We start from the raw sequence: 24,613 nt of genomic DNA on the forward strand, positions 1-24,613 counted from the left end.
GTTTGCATATTTTGTGAGCTCAAACTGCCATTGCAACATGTTTGCAAAGTCAATGAAAGTGGAAAGAAACTTTCTGTATTTTAAGATGCATTTAATTATCAAGTGGGGGAACTTCCATATGACCTTTAATTGTAAGTGATTATTGGCAATGTAATGGCATGATAAAAAGCAAATATTAAGAAAATGATCTAATGTGCTTTTATAAATAGACTGAATTAAAAACACATGCTTGTGGACTGATACTGATAGTTGGCATTACCTATTTCCACAAGAAAAGATTTTCATAGAGCAAATAAATAAATTCTCATCACAGATCAACATTAATAGATGAATACTTGCAAAACATTTTGATGGGATGGTCACAAACTTCAAATCCCAATTAAACAAAAAGAAAGAAAAATGTTAAATATTGTATTATTTCCAACAATAGATATTTATTAGAAAAATTGTACTTAGTAGTTTGTGGGAACTTGTTTTCTCTTTTACATAAAAGTATATGTACATTAAACATAAACTGTTCTCTTTTACATAAAGGTATATGTACATTAAATCTTCACCTTGTCCCTTTGTCTTTACTTTAAAACATCTACTGTCTGGTCATTTGTCAGAAAATGCTGACTTCTCAATTAGAAGACTACATACATTTTCGGAAGATTTTAAACATTACATGTCACAATTATGACAATCCACTTCTTCTGGAAATTAATAAAGCTGTATGGGGTTGGCCAAAAAATCCATATGTGACAAATAAAAGACAAGTGTTTCGTTTTTATCAATAACTTTATTGACTTTGATATTTTGAGTATGTTGGCTATCTCCTGCTATTAGCTTCTAGTAGGCAGAGGGCAGGGGAGCTGCTCAACACCTTCCAGTGCATTAAGACAGCCCCACAGCAAAGGATTATTTGGCCAAATGTCAACAGTATCAAGGAACTTTGAAAACCACTTTTGACCTGCTCCATCACAGCAACTTCTCCATACACTGCACAAGTCTTTTTTTTTGCTTTTCAGCTTTGTTTCTACCTTTCTTGAAATAATAAAGCATAAGATGTTGCATTCTTTCTTCCTTCTTCAATATTAAAATGGCTGCACAAAAATTCATGAATTCTGATGTTTTTTTTAAATGCACACTGATATGACAGCTGACACAATACCATCTATGAAAATTGTTTTGACTGAAGTTAAAGACAACAATTCATTACTAGCACTGGAAAAACTAAACAACTTTTTGGCCAACCCAGTAATTTTTTTACAGTATTCATAAACACTAAAGAAAAACTCTCAGAAACATTTGAAACTGATATAGATATATGAAGATAGAATAATGTTAACATGAAATTATATTTGTTCTCATATCTGTATTAAATTTTAATATATGTGTTAAATTGTATTTACAATATATTCCTATGCACATTCTGTCTTTCTCAATTTTCTGGAGGAGGCTTTTTGATATTGGAATTAGCTATTTCTTGAATATTATGTAAAACTGTCTTGTAAAATTCCCTAAGCATGATCTTATTTCTGTGGTTAAATATATAATAGAAAGTTCTACTAAAGGTTAATGTTCAAGTCAGATATTCTACTTACATTATTAAACATTGCTGATCTTTTGAGAAATGAAAGTTGCACAAAACATAAACATGTACCTCAGCGAATTTGTACATAGTAAACACTCATCTAAGAGCTACACCCAAGTCACAGAACAGCCCCCCGAAAACTCTTTGTACTACTTTCCAGTCATACTACATTTCGTCTTTCCAAAGGTTAGTCCTACATTGACTATTAACATGCAGTTAAGCTTTGCCTATGTCTAAAAATGTATAGACAGTTGAAATAAATCAGTATATATTATTTTGCATCATATTTTTTTACCTAATTTTATACCTATGAGTTTAGGCATACACTGTGTAGATCATACACTGCTTTCATCCAGGTTGCTAAATAGTTGTATTTCATTCGTTTTCTTCACTTTTTGATAGTTTGTTTTGTGACTACAACACAAGTTGTTAACTCACTTGGGTGGTAATAAATGGAAAGTAAGGAGTTAAGCATTAAGTTTGTGATCTGTTGTCTCCCTTTCCTCTGGAAAGGAGACAGGTGTCTCAGCCTAATCTTGTAAATGTAAAAATAGCAGATCTCCTGGGGAAATTTTTTTTTTTTTCTGGCAAGAGAGTTCTTATCTGTGAAATAGTTTTAACAGATTGCCTGCTTATCTACGATTTCTTACTGTTAACACACATGGGGTCTATGGATTTATAGGGCATGGCTTCCTTTCGCAATGTCACATAAGCTGCGTAACTATGTGAGTATAAAATGTCAATGTTTTAGACCCTAAATGGCTACATTTGTGTGAGTTTACCTCTTATTTTATTTAGACACTTCATCTGCTTTCAAAAGCCTGAGTATGTTCAATATTGGAAATCAGGACCTAGGAAGTCTTGCAAGAGCCCTTGGATCTCTGCCTTCTTTGCCTGTGCATTTTGTTTATCTGTATTCTTAAAGTAATTATAAACTTGAAAACGGGTAAGGTCTGTAGTTTGTTGGAGTCTAACATGGCAATCTGCTCCTCTGTATTATCAAAATGAACATCCAAGTTGTTTTCAGTTGGCTGCTTAAGTTGAGTGCTATGTTGTGGAAACAGAGCCTGAGCTGAAGATGTGCCTGCAGAAGTTCATTGTGCCCTGGGAGAATGCCTATAAAGAAGCGAGGATGTAGGACTGGGCAGAGATACAATTTTATCTGCAGAGAAATTACATAGGACATCCCAGAGGAAGCTCTGAAGCTGGATGGGCTTTCAGCAGTCACCCTAATTCAGGAAGGAGAGCTGAGAATTTCTACCTCTCATTGACTAGTCCTTGGAGGGGAAATTTTTTTCAGGACAAGGCTTAAACATCTTGCCTTGGCTTCTTCCACCTGACACATTAAGATAGATGACAGCCCACTCCACATCTGCTTTAGCTATGGGCACTGCTTGGTTTCTGTCACCTGGGAAACCTTGAGATAGAACTTCTCATATGAACCCTGCCTATAAATAAACTAAATCCTGGTATATTTATATAAACACATAAATACAACTGTTATTTTAAGATACTGGCCAAGATTTAGAGCTACTGGTTCTTTGAGGAATAATTACAGGAGCAGAATAAGAAAGACGAATAAAGAAAATATCAGAACTCATTCTTCATTTGTACCCCTAAATATAGAGTATACAAATCCTTTATAGATTCTTACTTCTCCCCAAGATAGAGCACAGAGCACCATACATATTCTTAATCTTCAGAATCATTATGATCATCGAGAGGTATGTGTTTATACTTCTCAAAATATGGTCCTGAAACTTATCTTATCTTGAAGAAAAGCCAACATTAAATGTATAATGTGTGAGATATTTTTATTTATGGCATTTTCTATATCACTTTCTATTTATGACAAAGTTATTTTTCAAGTGATGAAATACTTTTTGAAGACATTAACAGTGTAATATAATAACCATACTAGAGTGAAAGTTTTTAAAGCTTTCTTTTTGCTAGCATTACTAGCAACTAGCTAACATATAGATCATTGTTTTTCAAATGTCAATTATTTAGGTCATATACTGCTTTAAGCAATATTTCCAAAAACTCTGCAAACCCAGGATTTCATATGAACAAATAGGGATTGGAGAATAATTGAATTTACTCTGTGAAATAAGCCACATACCCTTTAGTAATTAGCAATTTTAACATAAATTAAACCATTTAAACCATCCAGGCCTAAATAGAAATGTGTTATATTTAACATTTAATTCTGGTTAATAGACCACTGGGGAATCTCCTAGCCATAAATTGTCTTCTTACTTTTTGGTCATCATGGATTTGTGCCTCATAAATAACATTTTATTTACAATTTTAAATGGTTCTCCTGGTCTCATGGTAGTTCATTTGTGGCTATAATAGATTATATATAATGTCTGCATTCGGTTTTAAGTGTCTCTCCCTCACCTTTCTGAAACCCATGAAATGCATCTGCACTACTGTTTGTCTCCTTTCATGTTTACTAATGGACATCCCCTAACAGTGCCAGGAATTGTACATGATAAATGCCTCCAATAGTAATTATTAGCTTTTACTGTTATTATGGTTCTATTCTTCTTTTTACAATATAAATAAAATAACCAATATGCCTATTTTTAAGAGTACTTTGTTTTTTTTTAAGAAAAGAACTAAGCTATTTATAGAGGAAAAAAAGGTCTTATTTTTTTTCTTTGTCTCTTGATATATTGATTTACATGGAATAGTTACTTAAATTTTCCTGAGATTCACTGAGACTTTTTTCTTACTATTAAATATTAACTGCTCATTGTCACTGGCACTGCATTTGGGAATTGTCCACTTGCAAAAAAAAAAAGGCTATCAAATGGGGCACTGTTATTGCTTTAAAAATGTATTAATTTATAAAATGACAGAAACTGGGTTCCTGATTTATGAATAACCCCCCAACACACACCATAACTCACACAGGTTTAGGTCTGTGTGGCATTTTTTGAGTTTATCTGTTCCATGGATTTGTTCATCTGTCACAATGTACACTAAAACAGAACTACAGTCTCTCTGCAAGGTGTTTCAGCATGCCGGGCAACACAGGAAAAAAGATGCTCTGTTCCTTGAGGGGGCGGAGAGATTTACGCAGGGCTCTTGGCCAGTCTGGGTTATGGCAGATCAGAGGTGGTTTCAGATATCAATACAAGATTAAATGTATGGTATAATGTATCCTGCTGGGGACAAGGAGAAGTCAGCGGCAGATCAAAGTAGGATATGGCCTTTGGGGGGAAAGGTAAGTTACATCCTGGTTCTAAGAGAGAGAGTAAAAAAATACTGGACATGGGGCATTGGCCAGGAGCATGACAATGGTTTAATGATTCATCTTCATTAGTTACTTGCTATGCCACTTATCAACAAATTTGTAACTAAAAATATGTTAACATGAAAACTCAAACAAATTTATTACTACGCTCACATTTCATGAATTCTAGCAATGTAGTCTCACACACAATATGTTTAAATACTACATGTTATTTGTGTAAAAGCAATCAAGTCATTTTTCATCAAGATATACTTTTTTAGTACTTATAATGGGAAACACCATTATCCAATTCACAATTACCATATAGTCTCAATTCAGTTGCATTACAAATGATAAATAATTTCACAAAGAAGATAAAATAATTGTATAAAATACATGTAGTATTATATATGTTTTATTGTCCTTGCTATAAAATTATATCTATTAAAGTAGCTAAATACAAATTAAAAATACAAAACAAAATAAGTATGGTATTTGCTGGTCATGTAACTATGTGGATCATGAAGAACCAGTGTAATTCATTAAAATTAAGAAATGATGTTTGGCCTTTTGCATTTGACTTTCCTGTTGAATGAATTTATACTGGATTAAGGTAGATCCTAAATCCAGTGACTGTTATCCTTTCAAGAAGGCCCAAACCACAATGAGATACCTCCTTACACCTGTTCGAATGGCCTGTATCAACAAGAAATTAGTGTTGGAGAAGTTGTGGAGAAGAAGGAACCCTCATGCACAATTGATAGGAATGTAAACTGGTACAACCACTACATAATACAGTGTGGAGGTGTCTCATAAAATTAATTCTATTAAAAATAGAATTACCATATGACCCGGCAATCCCTCTTCAGGGTATCTGCCTCAAAATTTTGAAAAAATTTATTTGTGTTGTCAACACATCAGGAGTGTATTCTTTTATAATTTTGGAGGCTAGAAGTCTAGTATCAAAGTGTTGGCAGGGACATGCTCCCTCCAAAACCTCTAGGAAAGATCTTTTCCATGCTCACCTCCCAGCACTGGGGGTTACAGCACTCTTTGATGTTCTTTGGGTCATCACTCTAATCTGTGCCTCTAATATTTACCTGGAGTCCTCCCCTCTGTGTCTGTGTCTTCATCTGGTCTTTTCTTTTATGATGTTAGTCATTTATTTTGTTTTAACTAATTAAATTTATTAGGATGACATTGATAAATAAAATTATATATATATATATATATATATATATATATATATATATATATATGCTAAACCTATATAAGGTATAGGTTCCAAGTGTAAAATTCTATAATATATCATCTGAATATTGTATTGTGTGTTCACCACCCAAAGTCAAGTCTCCTCCATTGCTATGTATTTGACCCCTTTTAATACCTCTACCCCAGACCCCCTCCTCTCTGGTAACCACCAAACTCTTTTGTTGACTATAAGTTTTTGTTTGTCTTGTTTGTTTGTTGCTTTCAGTTTTATATCCCACAGATCAGTACAATCATATGGTTCGTGATTCTTTTATTTGACTTGTTTTGCTTAGCATTATACTTTCAAGACCCTTTCATGTTGTCATAAATGACAGTATTTCATCTTTTCATATGGCTGAGTAGTAGTCCGTTGTATGTATGTACCACAGCTTTTTTATCTAATCAATCTAAGGACACTTGAGTTTTTTCCATATCTTGGCCACCATGAATAATTCTACAATGAACATAGGTGTAGTATTTTGTTACCTCTGCCTTCAGAAACGAATATACAAGCATTATACTAATCATCACTGGAAATTCAATAGAAGGCAACTTCTGCATTCTAAATTCTATTGAGAATGATAGGCAATTAAGCAGACGACTATAAGGCATTGTAATATGTGTTATTATAGGATGTTTTGCAGTGCTAAATGGCACAACTATGACTATCAGAAGTCAAATAAGTCTTCTTGAGGTAGTATATGTTTGAATAGAGACCATAATGATGTAAGTAGACTTTAGACGTAAAGGGGATGGGGAGTAATTCCTGCACAGGAGTGTGTGCAAAGACATGGCGATAGCTACAGCAGGAATACTCTTAGATACTTGGAATGTAAGTTAAATAGTAAAGAAAATGGTGTTGGGAGAGCTGGACAGTTACATACAACAAAATGAAACTTGATCATCAACTTACACCATATACAAAAATAAATTCAAGGTAGATAAAAGACTTAGATATAAGTTGTGACACCATAAAAATCCTTCAGGAGAACATAGGCAGGAAAATATCAGATATTCCATGCAGCAACCCTAGAATATGGGACATAAAGAAAAGAATAAACAAATGGGATCTCATCAAAATAAAAAGCATCTGCACAGCTAAAGGAAATAAAATACTTTTTACAAGGGAGAGGGTGTGAAGGAAAAAGAAGCAGGAGAAATAAACAAGTTTTATTAGACATTTAAGACATATACATACATACTAAAATTAGGGGAAAGCTACTGAAAAGCAAACTGAAGAATGTTATCAGATTTACATTAGTGAAATGAAATGGTGTAACTAATTTGCATATTAGTCTAATATGTTTTATTACGGCTGTCCAATGAGTTGATTGTTCACCCATTCTAAGACAGAAAAGACTAGTTTTAAACAATTATCCACTAAGACAGACTTTGCACTAATAGGTTTGTTTGTAAAGTTATTGATGAGATATATTTCCTCTTCTTCCTGATCATGCAGTTAGAATATATTTTTTGCTTCCTTTGCAATTATGCATGATCATATGACTAGGTTTCAAGTGAAATAATGTGAAGAGAAGTGATTTGTAATGCCTGTAGGCCTAGCCCATTAAATATGTCCACATCTAACCCCTCACTCTTGATGCCCTTCTTGGCAAACTTGGGTGCAATGTAATAAAGACAGACAGCCATAAAACATAAAAAGTCTGATTCCTTGATTTATGTACAATTGCCCCAGTGAGGCACAATGGTTTAGATGTATGTGGGATTTTGGTTTTATCTTTTACAGAAAATAGAGTAACTCCAAATAATAATAGTATATGGAGAAACAGAGAGGAAAAACACTCAGAACCATAGGGAAAGTGTTTATGAGAAAGAGAGAGAAAAAGTTGGATTACTTGTTGCCTATAACCATTTTCTATGGAGGTTGGGAAGAAGAAAAAAAAGTATTTCTAAAACTCAAGAGTTTAGAATAGAAGAGAGATATCAGGTAAAAGGGAACATCTATTTTCTTCAAAATTTATTTCTTTTAGTTGAAGACTGTGTGTCTTCCTCCCTACAGAAACAGTGGGATAATGACTAATCCCCCCTTTCTCAAAAATATGACTTAGCATCATACACTATTAATAGTTGTAATAAAAAGTCACTTATATTGGAAAATGGATTTGTTTCTGGTGTCAATGGGGTTCTTGCAGTGTGGCAGGAAAAGCATTCTCAGTGACCCACAAAAAAAATCTCATAGTAAGATTTATTTGGGAAGTAAAATCAAAATTACTCTCAAATGTTGCATCTCTGTCCATCCAGCCATGGACAATGAGGGCCAGAAATAGATCAATGTCCAGAAATCTTTTGCCATGTTAAAGTTTGGTCCAGTCCACCATCCAGCTATTTTAGCTGAAGTTCCCGGGTCCAATTTATCGCTGTGCTAAGGTATTCAGGCTCTTGCCTAGAGCCTGAGTGCAAAGTGCACAGCCATCTACAGTGCATCTGCTAGGGCCACATGGCTATGGAGAGAGGTCAAGAAAGTGTATGAGGGCAGTGCAGGTGATTAGCAAGAGAGAGAGCTATTTGTTCCCCTGGGTTTTAACTAAGAGCATTTTCAAAATAACCAATCAACTTCCCAAGATTTTGTGGACTTCTTGATGAGTCCACCCTCTCGTTATACTGAAAGGCCTCTATGGTCCAGTCCTTCCCTTTGCACCCCCCAACAATCCAACAGAGGAGTGGCAAAGGGGACAGTGGTAATTCCCTTGGTGTAGCAATGGACTGTGAAGCCCTAGCTTCCTGGTGATGCAGAGGCTCAGGCTCCTGATTTTATTAAGTTCAGTATCTAACTCCCTTTGTTCTCTTTCCTTATTAATAATTAGCTACCTACCTATGGTAACATTTCCCTCTGAAAATCTTGATCTTTATAATCTTACAAGGGTAAATGGATGAACATCTTATCTTCTGTATGTGTTCTATAGTGTCAAAGGGGTGCAATCTTGCCAATCCTCAAGCACAGATGATCTTCCAATCTGTGAAAGGAAGAAAGGAGAAAAGGAGGCATGGAGTCTTCATGTAGAGAAGGGATTTTGAAAAGTCCAGATCAGTTGGCTGTCCCTGAGAAGTGGTACACGTGATATTTAGAAGATGGCCTTGTCTAGAGGATGGCGATGTTGGACGAGCTGGCATCCTTGTTGTGTTCTAGAGGTGATAAATCTAACAAAGAGATTTAAAAAGCATAGTCCACAAATAAGGAGAATTATAACAACTAAAGGTCTAGTAAGAGGTCAGAACTAAATGACAGAGGGAGCAGCTAACTCTACAGTGCCTCTACAGTTGGAGGCATGGATTCCCTAGACAAAGATGTGTCACACCTATGTGAAGTTCCATTGTTCACGACACTTAACTGAAATCATGCTAAGGGAAACATTCTAAGATCCTCTCCCTGAAGAACTATGAGCTTCTTCTGTCTAAACCATTTTGACAGGAAAAGGAGAGCAGTTTCAAGCCAAGTCAACAGGTTGCCCCATACATCACTGACTCAAATATCTAATCCTGACAAGCAATCCAGCCAAACCACTGAGTCTCGTTTCAGGAGGTGGTGATCTAGAAGGGTTTTTAAGTGAGGTCTCTTCTCTTCAGAAGCAACCAGGTAAATGAAGTCATAGCCACACCCCCTGTGAAAATAGAAGGAAGTACACAAAGGTTAATTAGCACACCAAATCATAGACCAGTTTGAATTTGAAAGATTGTCAGTTGAGAAAACCTAAAAATATAAAGCTTTTGCCGGAATAAAATTAAACAGTGTCAGTGTGACAGATCCTTCTTGTCTGTCAGGTGAAAATCTTCAGTGATGTCATCAGGTGCTAAGACAAATTCTGTATGGCTTATAATGAAACAGCCTTAGGAAAAAGTTTAGTTCTTAGTAATTCCTAGTCCAGGGACAAAAGAAAATGAAACATTAGCTTAGAAAGTTGAAAAAAGCTAGAAGAATTTACGAACCAGTTCAGCTTATAACTGAAAACAAAACTTCAAAGGCAGTAACTGCACTAGAGTACAACATCTACAATTGGGCATTGTGATTTCCATCGGCACTAAATTTCTCTCCTTAAAATCACCCTCACTGTCCTCAAAAAGACTGCATTAAGTCCAGTTTTAATTTCGACTCATTATTTGCATAAATGCAACATGAATAGCAATTGACCACAGAAGCATTTTAACATTGATCGCACAAATGCCTTTTAAAATCTGCTTTGCATGAGTTTCACAAGGAATCTTCAGATTGGGTTTTAGTCAGCCCCTCAGGGCATAAAGGCCAAGCCACACAGTTGCCATTAGTAAATTCCTCAGGTTCTTGAGGTCCCAAAAATGTCTTGAAGTTTCTTTCTTGCTACCTCTCAGGAACGCAACCTCTGTTTCTTACCTGGAAAGATTGCCGTGAACCACATAACAAAGCAAAGCATGAGGCTATTTCTGCAGTGGACTTTTTGTTAGCTTCAAAACTCAATCTCAGTTCCTTAAGCCTTTCTGGTGACATCCAGAGTCCAGGCATGTCTTCCTTAGACATGACTTTCCAGTCAAAGTCTTGGTTAGTAAAACTATAATTAGAAACTGATCTTACTTGATTTATGCAAAGACATGTATTATCATGATTCATTCATTATAAATTACCAAATTCTTGGTGAATCACTTAAGGAGAAAAATATAAAACAAAAGGAAAAGCATTGTCTCTTCTAGGGGACCAAACTACAGCTCAGCATTAGGAACCAATTAGCATTCTTAGATTAAAAACATATTCCATAGTCTTCAGAGACATAGGCTCCTCTACTAGCAAACACACTTACACATTTGAGAGCCACACTTTCATGAGACAGGACAAGTATTATACAGTAGGACTCACTGATTTAGAAAGTCACAGCTGGATTAAGTCAAACTGACTTGCTCAGCTGGCTAAGGTTTTTCTCTCTTGATAAGATCTGTCTGCCAGAAATTTGCCTTTTAAAATATGGCTCAGATAAGAATTCTTGGAGACCAGGTATCTGAATTTCAAAGGTAGACTTATGCCCTTTTTTGAGAATTCCCAAGTTAAATTTCTGCCTGTTGACAAATATGCACCCTGAAAGGGGACTCTTGAGACACTGGGGATGAAGAATGTATGTCTTCAGGGAGAAAAAAGTGTCATCCTCATAAAAGAGGGAGAAAAACTTTCATCGTTGTAAAAAAGAGAGATGGTGGGTAGTTGAGAGAGGCATGAGCATCCTCCTTGGTCCCTAGCTCTGCTGTCATGTCACCAGAGCCTAGGATCAGTACCTGAGCCTGACTGCTGTCCTCAGTGTCTTGAGGCTTGGTGTCTCACCCCACCCAAGCCAAAGTGTGAGGCCTTCCAAAAATAGAAATAAAATTGTCCAGGTGTGGAGCCTTACCAACAGTCAGTGGCGATGAGGCACTGTGCTTTTGGGGTTTATTTAACTCCACATGGGCAATGCTCATAGCCTCTGGCCTTTAGTAGTGGGGAAGGAACATGTTACCATTCCTTTCATATTCCCAAAAGCCTTGGTCTTTCAAGAAGCCTAGTAAAGTGAGGCAGCCCTCCCCTAGGAAGGGAGAGGGTGTTCCCTATTAACCTCCCCAGGCAGAGATTTAACACCCTGGGCCCTTGGAATAAATCCTATTGGCTTTCTCTAGGGAGAGATTAATCAACATTTAGTCTCCAAGATCAGTGAGCACTTACCTCTGAGGCTTTTCAGTTATTGAATACCCATAGTGAGAGTGGTGAGTCTGCTGCCCTAGATGCATAGACCAGCAGCTGTGATTGCAGGACAAGCTGGGATTTCCCAGGCTCCTGCATGTGTAGCGGGAGCTGTAAAACCCAGGTGGACATTCTGGCTGTGGTTGGGGCTCCCACCTATGCAAAACCAGCCTCTGGACATCACATTATGCCACCACCCATCAAAAGTCGACTGACCCAGTCCTTGCAAAATCACTCTTCCCTGCATGAAAGTCCTATTTCCTTTTTGCTCCTTTTCCCCTTTAGCAGATAGGAGGTCCCTCTGAGCCTGGGGATGCAGGACTGTGTCTTTTGACAGCAAGAAGCAGCTACAGAAGATGAGAACTTCATGCATTTACCCTTGTAAGATGATAAGGTTCAAATTCCTCAGGGGGTAAATTATCATAGTAACTTGTTATTAATAAAGAAAAGAAGAAAAAGGAAATTAGACATTGAGCTTAATAAACTGAGGAGCATAAGCCTGTTTACTTTACCAGGGAGCTACAGCTTCACAATCCAGGGGATCATAGATTGTCTGTCAAGGGGATTAACACTCCTCCTTTCCATACTCCAATACCAGATTGTTGCGGGGCACAGAGAGAGGTGCTTGACTGCAGAGTCCTGTCACTCTAACTGCAGAGTGTGGATCTATCAAGGGCCTGCAAAGGCTTGGGGAGTTGATTGGTTATTTTGAAAAAGCACTCGGTCTTTCCAAACCCAAGCTAATGTAATTTCAGGGTCACAAAAAAGCTGACTAGTTCTCTATTTTTCTCTCTCTCTCTCCTCTCTCTCTCTCCCCCCTTCTATCTATCCCTATCATCTCTCTCTCTGTCTCCGTCTTTATCTATCTCTCTCTTTCCCTCTCTTTCCCTCTCAACGACCTACACTCGTCCTGTTATTTCATGCATTCTCTCTCTCCTGGCAGCATGCAACTATTGAGTCTAACAGCTACCTGGGCTTGAGGCCAACTATGTGAGCTCCCAAAAACTAAGCTTTACTATGAAACCGAAACTCTAAACACTGGCTTCTGTTTTGGCCTTACTGAAGCCATGGTTTGATATCCTCCATAGTGGGATAAAGGGAGATGGGAAATTGAAACCTGGGACAGATTTTCACCTGAATAAATCTCGCTACATTACAATCTCTTGTGTCGGGGTCCTTGGAATGCTTTCCTTGTGATCCCATGGAAGATCCTACTTTCTACTGGTATCAGATTGAAGTTTATGTTACTAAGTACTAGAAAACATTGAAAATGTGATAAGGGTAATTGAAGTCGTGCCTTTGGTGTATTGTAGTGCAGATAGAACATGTGCTAACTCAACATGTACAAAGGCAACATTCAAAGAAATGGTAATCATTTGTAAATATAGGACTGAAAGAGTCATTCACTGATATGTTAAAAGGATGAAAAAAAGATAGGTGGGAGGTTGGTTCTGGACTCTTATAAATAGTATTATCATTCTATAGAATGTTGTGTGCTTTAGATTACCATAGTGCATCAAAAAGAAAATGCCTTAGAGACTGTGTGTGTGTGTGTGTGTGTGTGTGTGTGTGTGTGTGTCTACAGTGGAAGTACTTGTTCAGAGAGAGAGAGAGTAAATACAGTGAGAAGAGAAAAAGTTAAAAATAAAATCCTAGGTAAATGTGAGACAAAGAAGAAGAAAGCCCACTTAAGAAGAAGAGAACTCAAGGCCTCTGTATAGCTGGTCCATCTGACTGTAGTGATTACCTATTTTCCATCATTTCAACGTGACTCAATGCATGTTTCAGAAATCTGCTTAAAAGTTATTTCACAAAGTCTGTTTTCCACCTAAACCCCCTCTGCTTATTCCAGGCTGTATTATTAAACATATAATTGAAGAAGAAAGTCATTTTTAAAAAACCAAGGGCACATGCTAGCATTCTTTATTTGAATTTTAGCTTAGTAGGAAATGTTTCACTTGAGGAAACTGAAACATTACGGTCCTAGATTTGATTTGTTGTGAATATATCTTACCTTTCTTATTAGATTACTAAACACTCTCTACCCTTCTCTATAGAGTTTGCAGGTACTAAGTGTAATCCATCAGGTAAAGTAGCCAATGCCAGAAACAAGATTATATAGAGTCCCTGATAATACTATAGTCACTCCAAATGAAAAACAGTGTACTAATCATAACAATATGGCCTTGAAGTTCAACAATCTGAGAATAATTCACTTCTGTGCCAACAAATTCAATCTGTGATACAGAAATGCCCCAGGTTAGGAAGGAAAGATGTATGTAAACATTGTGGTCTGTAAACATGCATAAATGTCTCGATGTTGGAACCGGTATGAACTTTCCTTTCCAATTTTATTGAAATTGAGTTGATATTAATTGAAAGAAAGGGGAGATCCCCCATTTTATTGTGTGACTTTGCTCTTGTGTGTCACCCTTTACACCAGCATCCTTTAAAGTTTCACCTCGCTACAGAGGTAGTAACATCTAATAAAATAAAGGAGTGAGAGTGATTTGTATTACATGCCACACACAGACCAGCTTAGAGTAACCTGTCTTGTATAAATACTGGCACGAATAGAATATATGTAAGAGCAAAGTTAATAGACTCAGCCTATGTTGCTTTACTTTGTCTTTCAAATTTAGTTAGTATGCTGCATTGTATTTATATGCTTTCAAACTTTTTCTATTATTCTACATGTTATCACATGAGAAACCATAAGCAAGACATTTTCTAGTATACACGTGATGAACTAAACTGAAATGGGCATTTCAAATTACACTGTCTACAGATAAGTGAGAGCCCCTTTCCACGTAGCTCCAATGGTGATTGGATCACTAACCCTTGGGGAAATGCATGTTCTACAATGCCCTCTGGTGTTATTTTCTGTTCCTCATGACTCAGATGCATCTGTGTTTTTAAGAGCCTGTTGAGAGGTCATTAAGTCTTTCTGGGCTGTGTAGAGGCTTTCAGAGCGTTGTCTTCTTTGTGCACGTTATTTACAGTTTATAGGAGTGGTGAACAACCTCAAAAAAACTTTTGCCTGAAGTAAACATATTTTCGGGTGCCCAACTAGTTGTGAAGCAATTCCTTGACCTTTCCTCTCATTCACTGAAGCAAATCAAAGTGTATTTCAAGTAGTGCCGCCTCGAGTCATCCTGAGAGCAAAGTTACAGCATAAAAGTAGTTCACCCCTGAACGTCGTAGGCTAGTGATTCTATTCTTGACTCAAAAGAGCAAATAGGAAAAAAAAATGAAAGAAGTGCTGTGGATGGCAGTATTCTTTAATAACGTCCAAAGGCTTTGCCAAGATAGTTTGTTCCATTTCATGTGTATGAAGTGACAGCTTTTCAAGGGACATGATTGAGACAACAAAATAACTCCAGAACATACCATATACTGAGATGACAAAAACTTCATGTTGTTTTGACTATAGCTCATTAAGAATTGCTTAAGTGAAGGGAGTATCAAATATAAAGAGAATAACATATAAAATAAGTAAGAGAGCATTTTCTGCTCGGACCTATATATAGCTTTATCTCTAACTACACCTAGGACATATCAATATAATTTCCTTTACCATAGACTTTGATTAAATAAGGACCAAAGTTATGCAAATTATACCCAACGAAAATTGTCCAACTACAAAACAAATAATGAAACTGCTTCCTGTTGAATTCCTGAAAGCTGAAAATTATCAATTAAAATCACTGTAAAATTTCAATGACTTAGAGAATCAGCTCTATTTTAGGAGAGATAATTTATTCAACTGGAAGTATATTTTTATTTATTTTTTAAAGATTTTATTTATTTATTTTTAGAAAGGGGAAGAGAGGGAGAAAGAGAGAGAGAGAAACATCAGTGTGTGGTTGCCTCTCACGTGGCCCCCATTGGAGACGTGGCCTGCAACCCAGGCATGTGCCCTGACTGGGAATCGAACCTGCAATGCTTTGGTTCACAGCCCGCGCTCAATCCACTGAGCTACGCCAGCCAGGGCAGAAGTATATTTTTATATAAAAACACAAATGTCTTAATATATCTATGATACAGATTTCCATAGACTAACCCTGTGGGTGGTCACACTATTGGACCTGATTACTCACCCATCAATATACAACTTTTCATTCCTTCCACTAAAGAAGTGTGTATGGGGGGAGTTGAGGGGAGTAAATAATATTTTCCCACTTCTTAAATTTGGGTTGTACTATGTGACTTGCTTTGGCCAATTGAATGAGGCAAAAGTATAAAATACGACTTCTGAACAAAGGCATAACAAGTGACTGAGTTTTCTGTAGGTTTTTTACCTCTACCACTACCATGCAGTGAATGTCTCTAAACTAGCTCACTGATCTGACAGAAAAGATGTGGCGACAAGTGCAGCACAGCCACCCGAGTTCAGCTGATTTAGAGAAGCCACATTCAGCCAATACACAGGAGATAAGCAAGTCCAGTCTCAAGTCCAGTCTGTATGTAGTTTATCTGTAAGATAAATTTCACATAAATTATGTATCATGTCAAAAGTCACAAAGGTGATAACTCTGGATTCAATAATGGATTACATTTTTATTCAATCTTCATTATATTTTGTCATTACCAGTTAGTTCCCTAAACCCACCTCTCTGTTAGCAATCATCACACTATTGTCCATGTCCCTGAGTCCTTTTTCCTTTTTACTCAATCCCTTCCACCCTCCTCACCACTAGCTGTCATCTGCTGTCCATCTATGAGTCCATCTCTGTTTTATGTGTTAGATCAGTTTACCATTAGATTCTACGTGTAAGTGAAATCATACGGCATTTATTTTTCTCTGACTGGCTTATTTCACTTAGCATGCTGTTCTCCAGGTCTATTCACACTGCTGCAAAGGTAAAATTTTCTTTTTTATCCAAGTAGAATCCCATTGTGTGAATGTCCCTTAGATCTTTTATCTACTTATTTATTGATGGGCACTTGGGCTGTTTCCATATCTTGGTGATTGTCAATAATGCTACAATGAACATAGGGTGATTATGTTCTTTCAAATTAGTGTTTTGGGTTCCTTCAGATATTTTCCCAGAAGCGGGACCACTGGGTCAAAAGGCAGATTCATTTTTAATTTTTTGAGTCATCCGCATACTGCTTTCCACAGTGGTTGCACAGGTCTGCATTCCCACCAACAGTGCAAAAGGGTCCCCCTTTCTCCACATCCTCACCAGCACCTCTTTGCTGATTTACTAATGACAGCCATTCTGAAAGGTGGGAGATGTAATCTTATTGTGGTTTTAATTTGCATTTCCCTGGTGATTAGTAATGTTGAGCCTCTTTCCATATGTCTATTGGCCACCTGTATGTTCTCTTTGAAGAAGTATTTATTCAGGCCCTTTACAAACATTTTTTAATTGGTTGTTTGGTTTTGGTTTTGAGTTTTGTAAGTACTTTATCTTTTTAGGATACTAAGCCCTTATCAGATGTACCAGCGAATATGTTCTCCCATTCTGTGGGTTGTCTTTTTATTTTGTTGATGATTTCCTTTACTGTGCAAAAACTTTTTAGTTTGTTGATTACATTTTTTGACCTAAACTCAGTTTATTATAATCTTAACTCATATTCTTTATTTGTTTAGTGAATCTAGTCACAAAATATAACATATTGAAATTAATACCATATTAATAATTATGATATTATTATTGAGATTTTATCATGTTAAGCAATTGCATAAAGTGATTTAAAGTTTCTGCAAATTATATATTTACTCTGGAATTATATTTTCATAGATAAAAGAACCAAGGATGAACATTCTTCAGAAAACCTACAGTTGGTAAGAAGTAGAATTTTCTGAACTCTAAAATAAGTAGTTTTTGTTCTATTTCACATTAATTTTCTAGTGATTATCATAGTATTTTCTTCAGAAAAGAGAAACAGTTTTTTCAGTTTTTCTGAAATAATCAAAATGAGTTTCTATTAACACTGTTTTTCTTTATGTTACTATTTATAATTCAGTGTGCATTCTCCCTATGTAAATTTGCTATCTAGCACAGAAAATCTCTTGTAGGTTTGTGCATTTCTAGTTTCCTTACTCTTTCCAATTGTTTTGTCTTTCCAATTTCTTTTCTGCCCTTTCTGTCTCTCTCAGCCTAATATTCACTGTCCTTCCCCCATCCTTGCTCTCACCTTTGGTCTCCCCTTTATTCTGTCTGTTTTGCCTGGATATATAGGTTAAACATTTATACTTTTACATGAGTATATCCTTTCTAATGTGGGCAAGTTAATTTACTGCAATGCATTACAACAAGCAGTCATGAGACATAGAAACTCGATGTGATCTCGACATTATGGTCTTATTTCTCTTATGTCTCAGCTTTCACATCTGAATGTACATCTAGCAAAGAGTGTTTTTACAATTAGCAGTAATAGTAGCCTTGTAGGTCTCTCACCCTCCAGTCCAAAATCCGGAAAACTTTCAGGGACTAGGAGGCCTGAATGTGAACTGAAATGCAAACGTAAACAGTCTGGAGCAGGGATGAGGAGTTAGAGATCTGGCCAGGAAGGAAAAAGACCTTATTCTGCAAGAACTCTGAGTACTAGTGAATTAATGGACAGTGCAGAGAAAAATTTGTTGCGGGGCAACTAATGTCTGGATCATTTCTATTCTGTAGGCAAATTCCTCAAGGTTTCCTAATACATGACAGCCCACTCTGAATGCTGGACATACGACTCATCGCCATTGATCAAAGCTGACTTTGAGGGTGTCCGTCCTTCGAGTGCCTGGGAGACCGATTTGAAACAAGTGCCACTTCCTGGTTCTCCTAGGCTTCTTATGGCTGCTAGTGCACATCAATAACATGAATTCCATTTTATTTTTTTTTGTAAGGGATCTTATTTATAGGGCAATTTCCAGTGCCGTGTCTTGTCTCTATGAAATGATTGCCAACTCAGGCAGCCATTAAAGTTTACTGCTTAGGCCTTTCTTCAAGGTACAATATGGATATTACTTTCACAAGTAATTTGGAATACGAAGCAAGAAGAGCATGTTAACTCCTTGCAAACATCCAAACTTAGACAAGAAAATCCTTGCCTTCTGAACTGATGTTGTGTGCTCTTCTAAGAGAACATAAAATCCAGCATTAAAACTTACTGTTTTACGGCCTTTATTTATAAATTAAAGATGTCTCCCTTTCAAGAGAGCATTACCTCACAGAATTTTAGTTAATTGAAGGAAATGATCATTTTATTTCATTTTAGCTTTCATGCCAGTACCATAACCCTCCTCACACGCTGAGATAAACTACAAAAGCTGTCACATTTTTATGTGTTCTCTCTTCCTGAGGAAAAGCATATTTCCACTCAGCAGCCTATCTCCACACTCCTACACACAATTAAATAATGGCATTCCCTAGCCACCGCCTAGTTAGGAAATGGTTCTATTCAGAATGTAATCAGATCTTTCAAAGTTCATATCTGCTCATCTAAAGCTTCGGGGAACACATTGCTGTATTGAAATATTCCCTAAACATGATTTTACACTGTAAGTTATATTACTGTCTATTCATGCCTCTTTTTTAAAAATTCCTTTGCAAATATGTGCCAGATGGAAACACGATCTTAGGGTGGCCCAGGAATTCGACTTTGGCTCATTTCTAGATGCAGAAAGGACTTCTCTGACCACTTGGCCTCAGAACGGACGAAACCCCGCTGGGAGGCCAGCTTTGGTGTCGGTGTCGGACAGCACAGCGCTCCAGTGTTCGTTTCATTGGACTGAATCCTCCTTCCTGCCCACTTCACATACTGTGGTGCTTGTTCTGACCTCCTGAGTTGCAGACACATATGAAATTTTCATTTTAAATCATAGCTCTTAAAAAGATGCCTAGAATATCACACCACCTCCTCTTAATTATCTCTGGACCAGGTGAGTCATTTGTTCAAGCATTCCTCGTGTGCATTGGGATTCCTCCCAGTGTGTTTGTCCTCCTCTGGATAGTTTATTTAGTCAAACATTTATTCTAAGATTCTTTGTCCTTGTTGTGGAAAGGTATCCTCAGTGTGGTGAGTTCGTCATTATGTCTGATAATGTTATTGTCAGTAGCTGACACAAAAATTTGTATTAATGGAAAGACTCCATTTCATCTTTAAAATATGTTTCCTCAATTGTATATATTCAGGTTTGCCTTATTATTCCCTTCATCTCCAAGTTTTGCTTTTTTTTAAATTCATCCTTGTTAAATTGAATCCTGTCAGAGTCAAGATAATCTTCCAATTGTATGCCTACTTGATTATTTTTATAATTTATTATGTTTAAATATATTCTAATTAGCTGTCATCTGGATGTTTTGTAACTAAATATTTTTATATGTTTTCAAAGAATGGAAAGTGATTTAGCATATGACAAAAATGATCTTTACATACCTGCTCAGAGTCACTCAGGGTGCTAAGAAAACAAGTGCCCAACTAGCACATTTGTTATCCAGGTCTCATGTTCCCATCTAAAATAAAAGGCTAATATAGTGCATTTAATTCTGATTGTTAGTAGAAAATGTGGAATCAACACAAATGACCTGAGAAACAGAAAGGGTAGTATTGTGAAGAAGCACAATGTTGGTATTAAATCAAGGCAGAGAACATGGTGGGGGCAGATCATACGGGGAATGTGTACAACAGATGCAGTAAGAAGTTAGAAAGTTTTAGTTTGTTTGGGAGGGGGAGTTTTAGATAGGGCAACAACTTGGTGTTTTTGAGCCTGTGAAAGATCACCCTGGCTACTGTGCAGTAGTTCATTTGCGGGGTAGCAAGATGAGAGGCAAGGGAACCTGACAGGATGCTGTGTCTGGAGTCTGCATGTCGGTGGCTTGAAGAAGGTTTATAGTGGTGTAAGTTACCAGGTTTAGATATTTTGAAATAGATTTAGAAGACTTTCTTTTGAACTGGTGTACAGTGTAAGGGCAAGATGTATCACAGATACATCTAACATTTTTCATCTAAGTAACTGTATTATGAGCTGTTTACTGATAAGTAGTTTTAGGAAGGGGTGGAATCTTTAATAATTATATAATGATATTGTTATTATTTTGGCTATAAGGCATCAAAAACCTTGTCATATTTGGGTCTTAAACAATGCAATACATGGTACCCATCATAACGTACACAATGACAATCAATTTCCCTGGCTAACTTGCACCGATTGCATGGGCACAGAAGTAACATTTTGCAACTAGGAACACTCACCCTTAATTTCAGTTTAAGAGATTATGATCAAAAGAATCAACAGCAATGGCAGATTATCCTCTATGGCAGCAGAGGCAGCTGTACTGAGTTTGAGTTTCTTAAGCAACAGTAGAAGCCGTGCTAGCAGCAGCTTTCACAGCAAAGGGCCGACTGCGCTTATATCGCGCTGACCGTGCTGCCTACTGCAATATCCAGACTGCTGACCTGGGGGCCCCAGTTTGCCTGCGAAACCAGTTTTGTAGAGGGATTTTGGGGATAATCCCAGGTTGTTTATCTTCTAAAAATGATTCTTTAGTTATCCCCCAAATTTTGTGATTTACCCAGTATCTTTTTTTTATTGTGCGTCAGTTCAATAGAATTTCAGGGCTTAAAATTAAAAAACAAAAAAAACGTACTAATACAAAAATTGGAATCAGAAGTAGAACATCTTAAGGCAAGTGAAAGGAATCTGCAATTCATCATCTGCTTGTGGTGGCACCGAAGGCAGGGATAGCCAGCTAGTCCAGTAAGGAACTGATCTGCGTAGTACAACACTATTGACCTAAACAGACTCTTTGTGAGGTTGTAAACTGAACTGATGGTGTGATTAATACATTTGCAGAATAAATTTGTTTAGGTTGTTATTAACTTTGTGGAATCAACAGATAGTACACATTTTAGTGAACTCCTAGGAAGCACCCTGTATATGTGTATATGTAGTACATGCACACATATGTATTACATAGAGCATACATACTTATGTTCAGAACGTAAGCACCCAATTGTGGAGGATACTGGGTCAGCAGTAATCCATCGAGGCTGCGAGTGCTTGTCAAAACATGAGAAAAACATACACGGAGACAACCAGGTCCTGTGGGGAAATAGGGACAGAACCGCCACTCTCTCTAGTGGATAAGCGCCTTGGCCACCCTCACTAGGGGAGAGCGCCCCATTCTCCCACCCGGGCAGGCTTTTATTGGGTTTGTTTACACAGGAATTCAGGTAAAGCTCATTAAACATTGCCAGGAAGTAAGGATCAAACAATAGATAACAAGGAACTCTGAGGGCCTATTTTGAGTCAGGGTCAGATAGCTAAAGAGCTGTAAAACTTTGAGGGACAAACTTACTTCTTGCTTGGACCCTTATCATTCAACTGAGAGCATTCTAAACAAAGCAAGTTTCATAGGATTTTACATATTCTTTCTTAGGCCTGATCACCCGGGGAACCCGCCCTTTCCAGCACAGGGCTGTACCACCCTGTCATTGTTTCAGGCTTAGGTGGAGCGAGGGAAGTAAGGCAGCCAAGAGATTAGGAGATTTTCTCGCAGACAATGAGGACTCAGGCTATGTCAAAGCCAAGGGGTGAGCATCCATCACCCCTTTTTGCTATAGCCCCCAAAGTCCTTTCTTGGGGGCCTCCCACGTGATTGTGCCTGTCTTAGGTCGTTCCCTTCTTGGGGAATCTTACCTGTCATTGGCTAACCGACCAAGCATTGGGGGCCAGGCAGGGTAAAGTAAAAGGAGCAGCAAGGGGTGCTCCTGCCAAGGAAATAAGCTTTTGTCCCCTTACTGGCTTTCAGTCCAAGGCCATTCCCTCAGCCTTAGCCTTGGCAGGGGTTACAGCTTCTTATACCAGGTAGGGCAGCTCCCAACACCCAATATCATTAACAACCCAGTTTTTGATTTTTAAAATTAATTATCTATCTTTATCATGCAAATAACCATCTCCTCTCCAAATTATGTTTCACTGGGCATTTTAACATATGAGTTTTGGAGGAACACAATTCAGCCTACAGTAGTATCCTAAAATTGCTTATAGTCATTGATTAAATTTTCTGTAAACTAAGATAAAAAACAGAACTTTATTAAACACAGACTTTTAAGATTCTGAATTCCATTGTGTTCTATTTTTTAAAATGGGTGGTTTGGGCGGTAAAGTAATATTTATAGTTTTGATGTGAGTTTTCTTCATGGAGTTTCTGCTAGAATAAGAACATGTTCTATTATTGTTTCAAAATACACTTGCAGTTCTACTAAGAAACTTTCCTAATATCCATTTCAGCTTATTGGCTTATATTATATTGGTATTTTGAATAGAAGCAATGAAGGAGAAACCATCTAAAGCTATGTCTTTTATAAAATGACAAACCCAATGCAATACTAGATCTAACACATTTAATACATCTAATACATTTTAATGTCAAGAACTTCAAATATGCTGAAGAGAATTCCTTTATTTCCCCTTTTAGTATATTTGCTTGGCCAGAGCAGAAAGCAATAAAATCTTAGATCATGGTAAACTATGGCCTGTAACCAAATTCTGTCATCCAGTTTTTTGTTACTTTTAATAAATTTCTATTGGAACATAGCAAGTGTATGTAGATTACATATTGCCTGTGGCTGGTTTCAGACTACAGTGGCAGAGTTGAGTACTTGTGATAGATTCTCTGTGGCTTGCAAAGCCTAAAATATTTACTATCTGGCCTAATGTAGAAAAGGTTCACCAACCTCTGCCTATGAGTAATCAACTGAAGATTTTAATTTCTGACACATAAATGAACAATTCTTATTAGCATCAGTTCATGGATTGTTAGGGTTATCAGGGCTTACAAGAAATAATTTTGAGTAATTAAGACAAAAAAGTTTTGGGAAAGTGATGTGGCAATTATCCCCTAGACTGGGTCAAAAGCATGAGTCTTCTGAGATATAAGCTTACTAAAAGTTCAGTGGAGCAGGATCCTGGTAATCAAGTAGATTTTGTCACTATCAGATAAGCTCATTTCTATGATTGTCCACTGGTTGTTTCTTTGATTAGGAATGTAGTAGGATCTTCTCCTTATCAAAGCTGACCTAAAGTAAGTATGATCTAACCTTCCAGAAGTAGACTTCTGTTGATTCCATTAAAAAAAAAAAAAAAAACAACCTATGACCATGTATTGGCTATTTTAAATAGATGACATTGGGATTTCAACATGGTTTTGACAACACACATTTTCTTTACAGTTTGTATTTGTTTTCTCTGTAGCCATTGCATCTTTCAGAAAGAACCTTCTTTGTTTGATTATGGAAATTATTCAATCACCAATATTTTATAAAGCGCAATATTGTGTCAGACAAGAGAATTCACTGTGCAACAAAAACAGAAGGCAATGAGCTAAACTTCATGAATTTATTTGCATTACCGAACTAACATTCTTGAAAGTTTAACCTAGGTGTGGCAGGAGGAAAAATACCTCTGAGTTTGAAGTTTCATCCATATCACTCTCTTTATCATTGGTGTAATACATGGTGTGAGAACTGGAGTATGAAAAAGGGGAGGTGGGTGCTGATCATCACATAGAAAGATTTCATTGTATTTTTCTTGGGAATCACACTTCCTGAGGAAAAAAGCTCCCATCTGCAGACTTAGTGTGGGGCCTAGTGAAGGGGAAGCCAAGGCTACCACTTTCAATTTCATCTATTTTCTTTGTGAGTCATTGAGCATGGTCAGTCATTGGCTAAAAAAGAAGAGATAATAGGAGATATCAAATATATTAAGAAAGAAATGTATTTGAAAAACATATTTCTGGCTGAAAAACATTTTAACAGAAAATTAATTTACTAGGAAGTAAAGTAAGACTATTTTACATATTTCTTGTTTTAGTCTAAATGTCCTGTATTCTTTGTGTGTGTGTGT

General features: G+C 36.9%; 1 pseudogene; it reads right to left on the reverse strand.

The window, feature by feature from the left end:
* LOC123824571 overlaps positions 1-24,613 on the reverse strand; it is a 40,617-nt pseudogene that overhangs the window by 13,343 nt on the left and 2,661 nt on the right.

The sequence above is a fragment of the Phyllostomus hastatus genome, unplaced genomic scaffold (genome assembly GCF_019186645.2).
Source record: "Phyllostomus hastatus isolate PE091 unplaced genomic scaffold, TTU_PhHast_1.1 phas_contig_58, whole genome shotgun sequence".
NCBI lineage: Eukaryota > Metazoa > Chordata > Mammalia > Chiroptera > Phyllostomidae > Phyllostomus > Phyllostomus hastatus.